We start from the raw sequence: 17981 nt of genomic DNA, 5'->3' as shown, positions 1-17981 counted from the left end.
ATACAAGCCACAGAGACAGATCTTTTCTCAGCCAGCTGGCAGGGGCTGGGGAGGAGGCTAAGTGGGGATAGGGATAGGGAGAGTGCCCCACATGCACACAGCACCCTCTCCCCATGACCCCCAGCCCTGCACAGATCCCCTCTGAGGGGCAGGGACTCTGTGGTCCAATCAGCCCTCAGCCTCCCTGCTCAGGGGCTGGTGGGGTTTGGGACAGAGGCCCTGGTCCACCTCGGGGTTCGGCTGAGCCTCCACAACTCAGTGCGCACTGATGGAAATGACAAAATCTGGAACCAGAGCCCTTGAGAGCATCACGGCCCCATGTCCCTTTCCCCATCCCCTGAACCAGCTGGTTCCCGCCCCTCCTCACTTCAGATCCAGCATCCCCTAGAGGGGAAAGGCCCATGTTCAACCACCTAATCATTGTCCCAGTAACCAGGGCTGGTGGCACAGACCCCTAGAGCACATGAGATTGGCACAACTCTTGCAGAACGGCCATCCCCTGGAAGGGCAAGCCCCCCAGATCCTGACTGCCAGCATGCCTTTCATAGGCCTGGTCTACACTACGCGATTTAACGCCACACCCGTCCACACTAAGAGGCCCTTTATATCGATATGAAGGGCTCTTTAAACCGGTTTCTTTACTCCTCCCTAACAAGAGGAGTAGCGCTAATACCGGTATTACCATATTGGATTAGGCCGCAAATCGACGGTATTGGCCTCCGGGCGGTATCCCACAGTGCACCACTGTGACCGCTCTGGACAGCAGTCTGAACTCGGATGCAGTGGCCAGGTAGACAGGAAAAGCCCCACGAACTTTTGAATATCATTTCCTGTTTGCCCAGCGTGGAGCTCTGATCAGCATGGGTGGCGATGCAGTCCGAAATCCAAATCCAAAAAGAGCTCCAGCATGGACCGTACGGATGTGATCACTGTATGGGCAGGCAAATCTGTTCTATCAGAGCTCCGTTACAGAAGACGAAATTCCAAACCATTTTTAAAAAATATCCAGACGGAGGCCCCAGCAGGGACTCAGCACACTGCTGTGTGACAAGCATAACGGAAAGCCAAAGAATCAAATGGACGCTCATGGAGGGAGGGAGGGGGGACTGAGGACTCAAGCTGTCCCACAGTTCCTGCAGTCTCCGAAAAGTATTTGCATTCTTGGCTGAGCTCCCAATGGCTGTAGTGTCAAACACATTGTCCGCAGTGGTTCAGGGCATAGCTCATCAATTTACCCTCCACACACCCACCCCCAGAAGTAAAAGGGAAAAAAATCGTCTCTTGACTCTTTTAAATGTCACCCTATGTCTACTGAATGCTGCTGGTAGACGCGATGCTGCGGCAGTGAATTGCAGCATCCTCTTTCCCCCTCCCTGGTGGCTGATGGTGCAATATGACTGGTATCCATCATCATCATCAGCCTTGTGGCAGACGGTGCTGTGCAGAAGGACTGGTATCCGTCCTCATCATCAGCCCATGAGTGCTCCTGGCTGACCTCATGTGAGGTCGGCCAGGGGCGCCAGGGTAAAAAACTCCTGGTCATTCCCAGTAGATAGTACAGAACGGCTGGTAACCGTCTTCATCATAGCAACTGGGGGCTGAACTCCATCAGCCCCCGCCCTTCATGTGTAAAGAAAAGATTCTGTACTGCCTGGACTATCATAGCAGCGGGATGCTGGGCTCCTCTCCCCCACACTGCTTAATGTCCTGTCTGGACTATCATAGCAGCTGGAGGCTGCCTTCCCCTCATTTTATCTCACTAACAAGTCACTGTTTCTTATTCCTGCATTCTTTATTACTTCATCATACAAATGGGGGGACACTGCAATGGTAGCCCAGGAAGGCTGGGGGAGGAGGGAAGCAACAGGTGGGGTTGTTGCAGGGGCACCCCCTGTGAATGGCATGCAGCTCATCATTTCTGCGGGATCTGACACAGAGCAGCTGTGCTCTCTGGTTCTCTGATACACTGGTTCTCTAATACACTTGACCCATATTCTAGGCAGGACTGATTCTATTTTTAGATACCATAAAGGAGAGATTGACTCAGGGAGTCATTCCCATTTTTGTCTTTTGCGCCCCCGGCCGACCTCAACCAGGGGCACCTATGACAGCAGCAGACAGTACAGTACAGAAGGACTGGTAACTGTCATCTTATTGCCAATTTACAATGGCAGCAGACGGTACAGAATGACCAATAACCGTCTCTGCTACCATACAAAAGCAAATGAATGCTGCTGTGTAGCGCTGCTGTATCGCCTCTGTCAGCGGCATCTAGTACACATACGGTGACAGTGACAAAAGGCAAAACAGGCTCCATGGTTGCCATGCTATGGCGTCTGCCAGGGCAATCCAGGGAAAAAGGGCGTGAAATGATTGTCTGCCGTTGCTTTCCCAGAGGAAGGAGTGACTGATGACATTTACCCGGAACCACCCGCAACAATGATTTTTGCCCCATCAGGCACTGGGATCTCAACCCAGAATTCCAGCAATTGAAGGTGTTTAGAAGAGGTTTTCTGTAGCGTAGCGTTGTTCTCAGTTAGTTGTGGTGTGTGTGCCATTCTGGTTGCCTGAGTGGCTTCAGAACCATGTGCTCTGGGTCTTTTTGGTGTTAAAATGGTTCTGGCCCGGAACGGGTCAAGGACAGCATGTTATTCGTCTCTTCTCATGACTAAACTATTGCTCTTTAGTGTCTCTATCAGTAGCTGCTGGGTTTTGCATCAATTTTATTGGTTAAAATGCCACTCCGGCTCATTCCGACTTTTCCATGGTCAACAAGGAAAGCGCCAGCAGCTTGTTTGGATCAACAGGAGAGCAAAGAGGATGGGGATAAATGAAATTAGCCCCAGGGGAAATGCCAGCAGACATCTACTCATTCCTGAACCGGAGCCCATTGCTATCCCAATGCTAAGATACCCCTACTGCCCACAGCTCTATTGATGATGTTCAATCCCCACCCACAGCCCCCTGCTGTCCCTGCCCTGGGCTCTTCTCCCACAGCGCTGCTAGTGCCCCTCAGTCATGACCTCCAGCCCTCTGCTATACTAGCCCTGTGCTCCCCCATTTAGCAACTCTGCTGCTGCCCCTAAATCCCACCCTGCATCACTCCCCCTCCGTGTTGCTACCCCAGATATCTGTGTTAAATCGACTGCAGCGTTATTAGGCTTTCAAGGATTAGAATATTTTGGCAAATGTTACTAAACATTGGTTTCACCGTGCATGCACAATCGAACGAAAAAATAGTTCCATCAATAATAATTCAGATTTACCGATAGGTGAAGTAAGGAACGTGCTGTTTACTTTGTATCTTTTGAGTTTTATTAGCTTCTGAAATGTTAAGTTTTTGAATCTCACCTGTCATTAAATAACTGTCTGCCCCCCAACCCCCATCATTTCACAGAACCGTGAACATTTAAATGTATAAACATTGAAAACCAGTCTTCAAAATGAACATTGATATTACCCACCGAAATTACAAAGGAACAAAGGTTGAGTTCTGCCAAGCTTAAGTAATATTCACTCCGTGTTCTGCTGTAACTCTCCCAACTTAGGTCAGTCGTGATCAACTTGTGACAACGTTGGCAACTAAAAATAACAAAACCTCCCTTGGCAAGTGAGTATGAGAAGGAACCCAGGGCCCTTAGGGCAATTTCAAATCCATCCCCCAAGAGGAATGAACATAGCCCGAGCTGTCAGTAATGATCTTGACCCAACCACATGTTCTCAGAGCCAGGATCTCACCTGGAGCAGCTGTCATAAGCAAAGCTGGTTCTGGCAAGGGCAGGCTGTCTAAACGAGACCTCAGAAAGTCAGCAGGTGCTACAGGCAGGCGGGTAGGGGAGGTCTCACCTGACAGACAATGCTTATTCTGATACTCCAATGAGGAATAAAGGGGCTCTGTGATACAGGGAGCAGGGTGGGAATCTCAGTAGGGGGCAGTCTTCCCTGGCAGTGAGGGCTGGTTTGAAAGCCCCAGTGTGGTGCTAGGGATTGTTGTGCTGCAGGGAGTGGGGTGGGAGCTCACTAGGGGGTGCTCCCCTTGCAGCCACTGCAGACCCCAATGCCCCACTCTGTCATTGTACATCCCCTGGCACTTTCTCTCCTCAGTGAGGTATGAACCCTGTTTTCCTCGCAAAATGCCACTTTTAGCTAGTCTATTCTTCCCCCTCCTCTGAAATCCACCTGTGCTTTGTTTGGACACAGGATCCTTCTACAATGAAAGCTTTTGAGACGTTGGGATGAACCAGTATGGGTGCTGTAGGAAATGTAAGTTTCAGCTGATTGAATACATGCTGGGCCTCAGTAGACCAATGGAACCGGGCATTTTTCTGGAGGAGAATGGTCAGGGGCTCAATTTGTTTTGAAAAGTTCAGGATAAATCATTGATAAAAGTTGGCAAACACCAGGAAGTGTTGCAGGTCACATACTCTGTGTATGTGTGGGGTGGGGGAAGGGTGGAGGGGCCGTGGCGGGTCAGCCAATCTTGGAGAGCTTGGGTCCATCTGGATCCCTTCTGCAGATAAGATGAAGCTCAAGAACTCTGTGGAGGCCTGATTAAAGGCACACTTTGCTAGCTTGGTGTAAAGGCCATGTTACTATAAGTCATTGGTCCCCAACGCGGTGCCTGCGTCCGCCACGGCGCCCACTGGGGCATCTATGTGCACCTGTCTACTGACAAGGGAGCACCCCACCGCCAAGGAGTGCAGCCGCCGGACAATCAGCTGCCGAAATGCCACCTAGAAGCGGCAACATGAAGAAGCGTCGCTGCCGAAATGCCACTGCTCGGTGGCATTTTGGCGGAGATGCTTCTTGGCGTTGCCGCTTCTTGGAGGCATTTTGTCGGCTGCTTGTCTGGTAGCCGTGCTCCTTGGCAGCATTTTGGTGGCCACTCATCCAGCGCCCACTGCACTGAAAGGTTGGGAACCACCGCCATAAGTATTCCAGGACCATTCGGACATGAGCGTAGTTGGCCCAGCCTGCCTGCAAAGTGCCACTCATCTTGTCAGAGCAGGAGAAATAATAATAGATACAGCAGTTAACAATGGGAGAAATGATGGTTCGGTGCTTCTTCAACTGAGCTCTGAGTTGATCTGAGAGAACTGAGCCATAAGGGGGTGGGATAGCTCAGTGGTTTGAAGATTAGTCTGCTAAACCCAGGGTTGTGAGCTCAATCCTTGAAGGGTTCGTTTAGGGATCTGGGGCAAAAATCTGTCTGGGGATTGGTCCTGCTTTGAGCAGGGGGTTGGACTAGATGACCTCCTGAGGTCCCTTCCAACCATGATGTTCTATGAAAGGCGTGTTGGAAGTCAGGATCTGGGGTCTTGCCCTTCCAGGGGATGGCTGCTCTGCAAGAGTTGTGCCAATCTCATGTGCTCTAGGGGTCTGTGCCACCAGCCCTGGTAACTGGGACAATGATTAGGTGGTTGAACATGGGCCTTTCCCCTCTAGGGGATCCTGGATCTGATGTGAGGAGGGGGAGGGAAGGGGGAACCAGCTGGTTCAGGGGATGGAGAAAGGGACATGGGGCCTTGATGCTCTCAAGGGCTCTGGTTCCAGATTTTGTCATTTCCATCAGTGCGCACTGAGTTGTGGAGACTCAGCCCACAACTCAGGTGGACCAGGGCCTCTGTCCCAAACCCCACCAGCCCCTGAGCAGGGAGACTGAGGGCTGATTGGACCACAGAATCCCTGCCCCTCAGAGGGGATCTGTGCAGGGCTGGGGGTCATGGGGAGAGGGTGCTGTGTGCATGTGGGGCACTCTCCCTATCCCTATCCCCACTTAGCCTCCTCCCCAGACCCTGCCAGCTGGCTGAGAAAAGATCTGTCTCTGTGGCTTGTATTGTATAATGGCTCACAAATGTCATCAATAAACCACCGATTTCCTTAAACTCCCTGGTGTGTACGGTTCTTCCTCACAGTCCACTGAGCACCATCAAGGAGGGGATTGGGGCTAGTGGGTTAGAGCACAGAGGCTGGGAGTCAGGATTCCTGGGTTCTCTCCCAAAGACTGGCAAGGGAGTGGTCTCTAGCAGGGCCGGCTCTAGACCCCAGCGCACCAAGCGCATGCTTGGGGCAGCGTCCTGCGGGAGGGCGGTAGGCGGCTCCGGTGGACCTCCCGCAGGCATGCCTGCGGAGGGTCTGCTGGTCCCACGGCTCTGGTGGACCTCCCACAGGCGTGCCCGCGGAGGGTCCACTGGTCCCGTGGCTTCGGTGGAACATCCACAGGCGTGCCTGCGGGAGGTCCACCAGAGCCGCGGGACCAGAGGACCCTCCGCAGGCATGTTTGCAGGAGGTACACCGGAGCTGCGGGACCGGCGACCGCCAGAGCGCCCCCTGCGGCGTGCCGCCCTGCTGGGGCGGCGCAATTCCTAGAGCCGCCCCTGGTCTGTAGTGGTTAGAGAAGAGGGGGCTGAGAGTTAGGATTCCTGGGTGTTATCCACTGTTTGGGGACGAGATGGGGTCTAAAGGTTAAGAGACGTGTGAGCTGGAAGTCAAAACGCCTGGGTTCTATCTCAGAACTTGGAGGGGATTGGGGTCTAGTTGGTTAGACCGGGTAGGCTGGAGTCAGGACTCCTGGGTTCCATACCTTTGGGTGCAGTGTGATGTCTGCATTTTGTCCTTTGCCTCTTCAAACACCAGAGCAGCATTTACCCCCTACGTAATCTTTGTTCCCCATTAACTCAACACAACTCCCATCGCGCCAACACTCTCTTTGTCTCCTGCTCAGGAGCAGCTGGTCAACCTCACACACCAGGGTTCTGTCTCCAGACTGAATATGCTTTAATGCATTGGGGATGGAGGAATTGCTGAGGGAGGGTCAATCCGTGGATTCCCAGCTGGTTCATTAGCAGGATCCTCGTTAATGAATTGCAGGCACTAACAGGAACTGGATGCTCTTGTCTGCAGGGAGGGCTCCCCCCCTTCAGGGGATTGTAATTGCTCAGCTCTTCATTCACGGCCCCCCAGGCTGGGCACGTCTGCTCCTGTGGGACACACAATGAGTGGGGTTAACAGCAGCGGGATGAGTTCAGACTATGCGGGGGTTGGTCTATTTGTAAACAGGAGAGGAGACCTGCAGGGAAAACCAGGTGCTGCACAGGCTCAGTATGGGATGCTCAGCCCTTATGATCAGTGGTAATCTCTGTGCACTAGGGGGCACTTTTCTGCAAAGAGCGGCATGCGAGGGGGGGGTCAGGTGAAGGCCGTCCCCCCACATTTAGTGCCACCCAGTGCTGTATTCTACCAGTAGGGGACGCTGTTCTGCTTGTCGGAGCCATCCACAAAATAAAGGAGATCAGGATTTTGCAAAGGCACATCTAGTAAATCATCTCTAGGACGAGTAAGGACAGATGTTACAAACACACAATCATGTGGTTCTCCGTCTTCAGGCCCAGGCAACAAAGAGGCCGGATTAAGAACAGGGCCACGAGCCAAAGTAATGTGAGATGAAGATAGCAAAACGAGCTCATATTTTGTAAGACGAGAAGTGGATAAATGCTGTGTCTTAGATTTTAACAAAAGTGCAGCCACAGCATGAGGAACAGCAACAATCAAAGGAGATCCTAAAACAATAGATTCAGATACCTGAACCGAAAGGGCTGCTGCAGCCACAGCCCGAAGACAAGGGGGAAATCCAACTGCCACAGCGTCTAGGGTAGTACTGTAATAAGCAATGGGACGGTGTTTGTCTCCGTGCTTTTGCGTTAGTACAGCCAAAGCAAACCCATTACGCTCATGACAGAAAAGAGTAAAGGGTTTAGTATAGTCAGGAAGCCCCAGAGCCGGTGCGCTGGATAGTCTCTGTTTGATAGCAACAAAAGCTCTCTCAGCCTCTGGGGGCCAAGGAAGTGGCTCAGGGGTACCTGACTTAGTCAGATCTTGTAAGGGTTTAATCACTGTTGCATAACCTAAAATCCACTGTCTGCAGTATCCAGTCATGCCCAGAAAAGTACGCATTTGAGAAATAGTACCAGGCCTAGGCATATTTAAAATAGCTGAAATACGAGAATTTGACAAATGACGCGTGCCATGAGAAATATCATGACCAAGATAATGAACCTTGGGTTGACACAGTTGGAGTTTTTCCTGGGATGCTTTGTGACCTTTGGCAGCTAAAGCAGTTAAAAGTGTCAAAGTATCAGTTTTACAAGATTCAAAAAAGAAAGATGCCAGCAAAAGGTCATCCACATACTGTATAAGCACTGATTTACCGGGGAAAACCACATCATCCAGATCCTTCTTTAGGATCTGGGAAAACAGGGATGGAGACTCAGTATACCCTTGGGGTAATCTGGTCCAGGTATACTGACATCCTTTGTAAGTGAAGGCAAACAAATACTGACTATCTGGGTGAATGGGAATAGAAAAAAAAGCTGAACACAAATCCACAACAGTAAAATAAGTGGCTGACGGTGGAATACAAGAAAGAATTGTAGCTGGATTTGGAACCACAGGAAAAGAAGGTAAAACAACAGCGTTAATTGCGCGGAGGTCTTGAACAAACCGATAGGTGTTCTTTCCTGGCTTCTTTACAGGAAAGATAGGAGTATTACAAGAACTAATCGTGGGAACAATAATACCCTGTTGTAATAAAGACTCTATGACTGGAGCTATTCCTTCCTCTGCTTCAGGACGCAGTGGGTATTGTGGAACCCTTGGCAAAGTTTTAGCAGGGTCAATAAGAATTTTAACCAGCTCGGCTGTCCTAATCTGTCCCACTTCATTTGCATGACGAGACCAGAGATGGGGGGGCACTTGTGATAACAAATGCACAAGGTCAGGGCTGAGATGTATCTTTGATTTTGTTGGCTCTGCTATATGGAGTGTGGCCAACACCAGTAGTATTCTCATCAGGAACTTGTAAGAATACGCCATCTGGTGTACAATAAATGGTACAACCTAATTTACACAACAGATCCCTTCCCAGCAAATTCACGGGAGAGGAGGGGCTGAGCAAAAACACGTGCTCATCAGCGAGGGGCCCTAGCAAAACAGCAAGGGGTTTTGTGACAGGATGCAAAATAGGACAGTTTGAAATGCCTACAGCATTAACAGACAACGCTGACAAAGGAACAGAGGGAAACTCTGAGGATCTTAAAGCAGACTTACTAGCTCCGGTATCCACAAGACAAGTAACAGATTTTCCTGCAATTTTACATTTAACATATGGGCCTTCCTGATTAATAGGAATTAAAGGATTCATGATGTAGTTACGTTCCCTCAGGCTGTCCTAGTAAGGGGTATTCTGTGGGGAAAAAGTAGGCGCTTCAGGATTTGGGAACAGAGGAGGGTTTTGAAATAGTCGGTTTGGACACTCATTTCTCCAGTGTCCCTCCTGACCACAAAAGTGGCATGCAGTGCTCCCAGTCGGGGCAGGATTCTGGGCAGGATACGAGGGACCCCTTCCCATACCTCGCCCACGACCTCGTCCTCGTTTTATTCCCCCACGGCCCCTGTTTTGATAAGTTTGTAATTGCAAACCCATAAGTTTTGTTTCAGTATTTTCTTTTTTCTGCTCTATGCAAGCTGTACAATGATTGGCAACTGTCACCAATTCTGAAAGGGGTTTAGTTTGCCAGCCAATACAAATAGTTCTTAATGGTTGCTGAACTTTTGGTAAGAGTCCCTGAACAAAAGCAGCTCCTACCGCTTCTCTGGAATTTTCAGCTGGATTAGCAATTCCCGAATGCTGTTCAAAGACCTTTGTCAGTCTATCTAGATAATCAGCAGGGGACTCTCCTTTGTTCTGTTTACAGTTAGTAATTTTTGTCCAATCTGTTTTCTTAGGACAAACCTCCGTAATAGAGGTTAAGAGACGGTTCCTAGCCTTTGTCAAGTATCAGAGGGGTAGCTGTGTTAGTCTGGTTCTGTAGAAGCAGCAAAGAATCCTGTGGCACCTAACGTCTGTTAGCCTTTGTCAATTCACGCTCAATTCCAGGGTCGGTATCAGGCCAAGCTACCTGTCTGATAAACCGTTGTTGAACTTCAGCTGGCAGTACCGCTCGCAAAAGTTGATTAATATCTGCCCAAGATGGATTATAGCACTGAATCACTGTTTGGAGCTCTTCTCTAAACTTTTCTGGCTCCTCCCTGATTTTAGGAAATTCTTTTACCAAGTTTCTAAGATCTCCAGGTGTCCAAGGGGCATGCACCTTAACTAACCCCCTACAGCTCCAGCTCCAGGCAAGTCTCTCAAAGGAGCCTGGAGTGTCTGTGCCGTGCTTCTAAGAAAGTAGCGGGCATTGTTATCAGCAGAACCAGGGTTGATTGGGCTACTGGGAAGATCAGAATCACTCAGTAGTGAAGAAGAGAATTCTTCCGAAGAAGGCGAATGAACAATTTGTGCAGTTGATACTTGCGGCGGCGATATTACCACCGCCGGCATAGCCTGAGTAGGGGGGGCAGTGGGAGGTACTGGCTGCGGCTGTGGAATGCTGCTAAAAAAATCCACTATGTCCTCAGCAGTCTCCTCCTCACTTTCAGCCTTAACTAATTGGGGATAAAGAGAAGCAGAGGGATTTGCTCGAGCAGGAAGACATTTGGATGTCTTACATTTAAGTTTCAAATCCTGTACTTCAGTTTTTAATTTTTCCTGGGAGTCCTTTAGACTCCGCACCCAAGACTCATGGAGTCTCTTTGTTGCTTCCTCCCACCAATACATAAACTGCTCCCACTGCACATAAGAGGCTTGAGAAGTAAGGGTACCTCTGAGGTATGTAAGTTTATCTAACTCAAAGGTACCTTCTAATGGGTATTGTTTAAATGAATTTTCACGCATGTACAGATTCCAATCATTTAAATACCTGCAGGTTTTAGGACCATAATGTACGTACATGTAATATGCTGGGGTACCCTTAGGGGGTAAGGTGGAAAGTTTAGATTGTCCCTCCCCCATTTTCCAATCACACAAACAGGGGGGGTGCCCTGTCTGCGCTAGTGGATCATAAACTGAGGATCTCTCCCTACAGGGTACTCACTCAGGAGAGACTAACGAGGATGACCACGACTCTCCTACACCTCCCTTCAGCAAAGAGCGTCGGCTAGTCTCTGGGAGACGGCGCCGCTTACTCTGATTGCATCCAGTGAGATGATCAGACTGTCAGTAGCCCACACGGAAGGGAAAGGGGAGGGAAGGTGGGTTCACACACTCCTAGACCCAGGTAGCTTCCTCGCCGGACTATGCCAGGCCGAGTCAGCCCACCGTGGGTCGGATCTCCTAAAGATCCACTAGTTACCGGGCTTGCGTTAGAGTAGTCCTGGTCACGAGCTTTCGCTTCACAGGGTACTCTGGGCGTCTTCCGGTAACAGTCACTCACACTGGTGTACACACACACACACACACACACCAAGGCCTCTTTTTTATTTATTTATTTATTTATTTTTACCACGATGCATCTTTACCTGGTCCGGACCAATACCATGAGGCGGTATGACAACCCCTCTTGAGGCGGTAAAAAAAACCCTCAGCACCGGTGCATTCTAATGCATTTACCTATGCATTACCTTATGCATTTACCTATGCATTTACCTTGTTGGCCAACTCAGCAGTTCCCAATACTGCTATAAACTAACCTTTTTGGGGCCTTTCCCCAATACCACTCTGCATCTGATCTTGCTGCACAGTCAATAAGTTCAGATGGCGTGAGCCCAACAGAGACAGACGTCCCCACAGACAGTCCTCCTCCGACACCCCAATAGAGATTTCAAAAGGTCTCTTACCTCTATTGTGGCGCCATGGGGTTCGAAGGGGAACGATCCGTAGTAGCCGTCTGTGGGTCCGTGGGCGTTGCCATCCCGGACGAGCCCCCAAATTGTCGGAGAAAAACTCAGTTCTCGCTTTTTCTTTGGGTGCAGCAAAATCAAATACTTTATTCTTTCTCTAGTAATTACAATAGAGGGAGGGAGTGCCCTAGGACACAGGGTCGCCCCAGTCCCGGACAGGTCTCTCAACTGGTAAACAATTACAGCAAGCCTTTATACCTTTGTTACAGACAATAACTAGCAATAATACAGACAATAATGAGCAACAACTACATTTTGTTTATACATAAGCCTTTCTGCTATCTTATTTGTCTCACTCCAAGAAGACGCAAGCCTGCATATTTGGTTATCAGTACAAGGTCATAATAACTTTTTACACAGTTCTTTTCCTCTCACCTCACACTATCCTTGCTTCTACAAGTCTCACATCATTAGGGTTACAGCTAGCCTAACTCTTGCTAACTGACAGACATGCATTAAAATCCCCTTCAAATCCTTGTTAATTCTTTCCCTGCTTCCACATGCTGGAGTTCCCATGTTTCCCAGCATCCGTTACCCCAGAGTCCAACATGCAAGGGTCTGTTCTGCCTCCCATAAGAGGCCCCCTGGCATACAGGATTCCCAGTGGTTATTGGATTCTCCTTGAATCCCCGTCTTACACAGTTACACAGCAGCTGCATCCCTCCCCAGAGCCAGCTGCACGTCATTCTTTCATTGCCGCCTTTCTCTTCTGTGTCATTACAGGCCACTTACCCTCAGCCCACAGTGTTCTTGATCCTTCCCTCAATCCCCACTCACCCTACTGGGAATCCCTCTGTCTGAGCTCATGCCTCCTCCCCTGAAATGGGAGCTACACGGGGAGACCTTGGAGAGGAAACATGGGTGTCATCCTCCGACCCAGAGGGGCTGATCACCAGAAGATGGGGTAGAACCACAGCCGATGGGATCTGGAGTTCCCAGGATATGCAAGTTGTACCTCAGACAGGAGAATGGAGCATCTCTAGGAGACCAGAAGAGCCCATGGAAATGGGAATATGAGCCTGGATCTTTTGCTTCTAGAGGGGAGCCTTCTCCAGTCCAGCCCAAGGGTGGCTGAGGGGTGGGGGAGAGACAGGGCCTTTCCCCTCTAGGGCCGTCATCCTCTCATCCCGCTGATGCTCACCTGGGGCCTTTGGTTTCTCTGACAGCAGTGATGCCAAGAATTCACAGCGCGAGGCGGATGATGCCGTCACAGGTTTGGGCGGCTTCAGGGCGATGCGCTCAAAGTTCTCCTTTGCGGGGTCGTAGGCGGGCCACTGCTTCTCGCTGCCCTCCCCCACCATGGGTTTCCTGCATGGAAAATGAACATGCCCCACTGAGGTTAGTACTGTGGCTTGGTGGGGACAGGAATGTGCCCCACCTGGCGTCTAACATCCCGGATGCAGGGGTGATTATGAGCCAACTTGAAAAGTTTGGCCTCTTTCCAAAATGGCTGCCATCCCTTGTTGTTGCAAATGAGAGTGAAGCCAGAGGCTGCCCTCAGTTAAGAAGGGTGGTGCCTCCCAGTCTTTTCATAGGGGGGTGATGCTACAGGTTGCCCTTTATAAACATGGCCACTTTATTCCATTGTTCTCCATGAGATTGAAGCCACAGGCCGCCCTGAGTAATAATGGCTGCCATTGGGCTGAGACTCTTTGTAAAATGAGATTTCCCCTAGGGAAGATGGCCACTGTTTTCCATTGTTTGCAATGGGACTGAAGCCAGGCTTCAGAGAAGATGGGCATGCTTAGTGCTCACAGACAGGAAAGGCCAGTGTGGGGAGCAGAGCAACATGCGGGGGGGGGGGCATGGATAGGGAATGTGGGGGCTTGGATAGGAGGATCTGAACTGGGAGGGAGTGTCAAGTTTTGCTCTTACTTAAGATGGCGTCTCTCACTTATCCTTTCTACTAGGATGCTGCCCTTACAAAAAATGACCACCATATCTCACTGTGATCAAGGTGATTGAAGCCACCAGCTGCCCTGAGTCAGCTGCCATTTGCCTACAGCCCTTGCGCATGGAAGCCAGGTTGTTCCTAGGAAAGATGGACACCACCTGCCATTGTTCTTAAGGAGGCAGAAGCCAATGACTACCCTCAGTTAAGATGGCCTCCCTGAACATGAAGACGGGCAACTAGCAGGGATGTGAACAGGGTATGTGTCCAAACACATGGGGGTGGCCCTCCCTGGAGTCCAGGACCAGAAGAGACCATTGTGATCATCTAGTAGAACCTGCCGTATAACACGGGCCACAGTTGTTCCCCCAAACAATTCCTAGAGCAGATCTTACATAAAAAGATTCAAACTTAATTTTAAAATCATCAGTGATGGAGAATCTGCCACGACCCTTAGAAAACTGTTCCAATCATTAATTACTCTAACTGTCAAACATTTATACCTTATTTGAAGTCTGAATTGATCTTGCTTTGACTCCCCACCTTTAGATCATGTCAGACCTTTCTCTGCCAGACTGAAGACCAGTTATTAAAGATTTGGTCCCCGGGTAGGTATTTATAGGCCCCTTAACCTTCTCTTAGTTAAGCTACATAGATTGAGATCCTTAAGTCTATCGCTGTAAGGCAAGGTTTCTAATCCCTGAGACATTCTTGTGGCTCTTCTCTGGATAGGATGACCAGACGTCCCGATTTTATCAGGACTGTCCCGATATTTGCTTGTTTGTCCTGCGTCCCGACCGATGTTAGGCCGGGACACTGGACAAACAAGCAAAGGCTCCTGCGCACAGGCTCCCCCCTCCCTCCCACATCTCAATATTTCAGTTTTGACATCTGGTCATCCTACCTCTGAACCCTTTCCAATTTATCAACACCCTATAATTACCCAGGTGATCCCATTTAACTTTCTTATAAATTGGCATGACATTAGCTTTCTTCCAATCTTCTGGATCTTCCCCAATGCGCCATGATATACTGAAAATCAGTGTTAAGAGGCCAGTGAGTACCTCAGCCAGCTCTTTCCAAACATTTGGATATAAATTATCTGGACCTGTTGATTTAAAAGTGTCTAACTTTAGTAGCTTCTCTTTAAAAGCTTCCAGAGATACTAGTGGAATGGAAAGAGTGTTATCATTATCATAGAATGAGACTACATCATTTGTGCATCATTTCTACATCATTTGTTTTTTCCCCAGATTTAGCCTTTTCTGCATTACCATTTCCATTTCATAATGGACCAATTCTATTGTAAGGATTCTTTTTGTTCCTAATATCGTCAAAGAACTCCTTCTTATTGTCCTAAATGCTGCTGGCCATAGAGTTCTTCATGTGCCTCTTTGCTTCCCTTATCAATTTTCTACAATTCCTAATGTCTGATTTATACTCATTAATATAAACGTCTCCTTTCTTCCATCTGTGGTATATTATGTTTTTTTGTTTTTCCACAGCTGCCTTCCCTAATCTGGGAAGAAATTAGCCCATGCTGGATGATTGGGACCAGAATGGGGAATATTGAAGAGGGTTCTTTTGCAGGTTTGCTTGCTTATTTTTGTTGCAAGGGAGCATGTCTTTTTATCTATGCCCTACTGTATGCTTAACAGTTACATTGCCACAGTTTTCTTAAGCAGAGATGTGAAAAAACCACCCCCCTGACTGTCACAGCTATGCTGACCTAGCCTGTAGGGTAGCTGTAGTTATGCCGATGGAAAGATGCTTTTGTCAATGTAGCTCCTGTTTTTTGGGAAGATGATGCTTCCCAGCTACTGGAGCAACCCTGTTTGCTGCTGCAGGCTATATCGACATGATGAGCTGATGTAGCCAGGCCTGAATAGTGTTTGTAGCATAAACCTCCCCTGAGTTTGTGTGGCAGGGCTGGGAAAGGGCAGGCAGAACTTTGAGATCATTCACTACTAGCTGAAAACCTTGTTACCTTGGGTGTGTTCATAAGACCAGTGACATCCTGATGTGGGAAGAAGGGAATTATCCCTAACCTGGAACCAGGGGGCTGAGATTTTACCTCCCTGAAGTAAGTTCAGCTCTGGGTCACGGGGTTCACCCAAATAGATTATCTGTTTTTCAGAGACCCCTTCTTTGCCATGGCTTTGAGCTGGCGGATCCTGGATGTGGCGGACATTTGGACAAAGAGTTACAGCTGCTCTCATGGTCTGGATCGAGGAGACAAGAGAATTGTGGGGGATTCCCTTACCCGCTCCAGGCGTACACCGCAAGGTAATGCATCACCCTGTGGCTGAGCGCTACCTCAGCCTCTGTGTAATTGGATCCTACAACAGATGCCAGGGTCCCGAACTAGTAGGGAATCTCAGAGCCCTGTGGCACCCCCACCCATTCAGGTATGGACAAGCCGCTGCTACGGTGGGCGAAGTGGTAGGTGCACACAGGATTTCCAGCCTCTGCCTCTGCCTCTTGCCTTACCATCTTCAGTATCGGGCACACAACGACATAGTCACCAGCGATCTGTTCCATGGCCCATCGGTACCGTGCCTCTCCCTGCTCCTCCCCCTCCTGGATGTACCACTGTGCCATAGCTTGGATGGCCTCGTCTGGCACCCCTGGCACTATCAGCCTCACCACCTGTAGCAGCTCCTCCCAGCCGATGGAGCTGGCGTTTTCCAGGTTGAGGCTAGAGGCAGCAAAGTATAATATGTAGGAGCCTTCGTTGGTGTTGAAACCAACCCCGACAGGTATCCGCTGGCCGTGCTCAGCCTGCAGGAGTCTTGGTGGTGTATCAGGGAGAAAATCCCCATCTGGTGTCGGCACAAAGGGCAGCCTCAGTTGCTTCTTGTGGTTCAAGATGGAGAACTCGTGTTTGGAGAACTCACCGGGTTCCTTCCCCTGCAGGCAGCTCACCAGGGCTGTGCTGTTACCATCGGTGCAGCCCAGCAGCTGGCCCAACCTCTGGCCTCTCTCCTGGGCCTCTTCAAGTGAAATCCAAGCCCAGGGTCCGTTCGGGGCTCCACTCTGAAATCCGGCGCGAGTGAAGAGGGGCCGGCTCCCCGGGGAGAGGAGGTGGAAGCCGACTGACACAGCCCCAGCGTCCTGGCCGAAAAGGAGGAAACGGGCTGGGTCCCCTCTGAAGGCGCCTGCGTTGTCCTGCAGCCAGCGCAGTGCCAGGCGCTGGTCCCACAGGCCGGCGTTCCCTGGGACGGCCGGGGGCAGAGACAGGAAACCCAGCGCCCCCAGCCGGTAGTTCATGGAGGCCACGATCACGTTCTCAGTGTCGGCTAAGAAGCGCCCATCATAGACATCGAGGGAGGCTGCCCCTGTGAAGAACCCCCCGCCGTGGATCCAGACGAAAATGGGGGCCATCACATTAGGCTGGGGATGGGGCACCCAGACATTGAGGAAGAGGCATCCTCAGACTGTGGTATTTTGGATGTCCAGACATCAGCCTGAGGGTAACCAGGGAGCGGAGGTTGGTGGCAGGTGTTGCCGAAGTTGGTGGTCTCCAGGACTTGGCTCCAGGGCTGGTGGGGAAGCGGTTTCCGGAAGCGCAAGGCCCCCACGGGGGGCTTAGTGTAGGGGATGCCCAGGAAGGCCGTCACTGTGCCAGAGCCGGCATGTAGGCGCTTGCCCCGTATGGGGCCGCTGGTGGTGAGCACCACGGTGCCATTGTCATCGGAGCCAGAGCTGGGGCCTGTCAGGGAGAGGAGGAGCAGGCAGGGGAGTGAGGGGAGGAGTCCCAGCATTGCGGCAGCTGTAAGGGAACCCCCCCCAGCCCACAGGGAGTTACAGGGAACAGGATCCGAGGCCTTTCTCCTCTAGGGGGAGCTGGGTCCCATCCAGTCCCAGCCACCTAATTACCATCAGAAGGGAGCTCCGTACTTCAGACTAGATCCCAGTTAGGAAATAGAGCCCCTTGGTGTGTACCACTCATTCTCTGGCTCCCTGCTCAACTTCCAGATTGGCATCAACCATGACGCTAGCTCGGGGAGGGGAGTGGAGTCTAATGGGTTAGAGCAGGGGGGGCTGGGAGTCTGGACTCCTGGGTTCTAATCTCAGGTCTGAGAATGGGGTCTGTGGAAAGGGTAGTACCTATTGGGTTTCCGGGAAGTGGGTGGGCGGAAGTTAACAGATCCCGCCCCCCAGCCTAAGGGATGGATAGGGAGTGCATGGAGAAGGAGCTGGGGGGAAAAGTGCAGCCAGAAACGAAGCAGGATATTGGTGAGGAGCCGATATAGGGGCTGCAACCGGGCGCACTCTAAGTAAACGTGCGCCACGGTCTCCCTCCCGCCGC

At 50.5% G+C, this 17981-nt stretch overlaps 1 pseudogene; it reads right to left on the bottom strand.

Annotated features, from left to right (window-relative positions):
* Positions 1-6791: 6791 nt before the first annotated feature.
* LOC120384052 lies at positions 6792-17433 on the bottom strand (annotated as a pseudogene).
* Between the last annotated feature and the right edge of the window lie 548 nt (positions 17434-17981).

Source organism: Mauremys reevesii, linkage group 15 (genome assembly GCF_016161935.1).
Source record: "Mauremys reevesii isolate NIE-2019 linkage group 15, ASM1616193v1, whole genome shotgun sequence".
NCBI lineage: Eukaryota > Metazoa > Chordata > Testudines > Geoemydidae > Mauremys > Mauremys reevesii.
The sequence above is the reverse complement of the archived record's forward strand: the minus strand, read 5'-3'. Positions and strand labels throughout refer to the sequence as shown.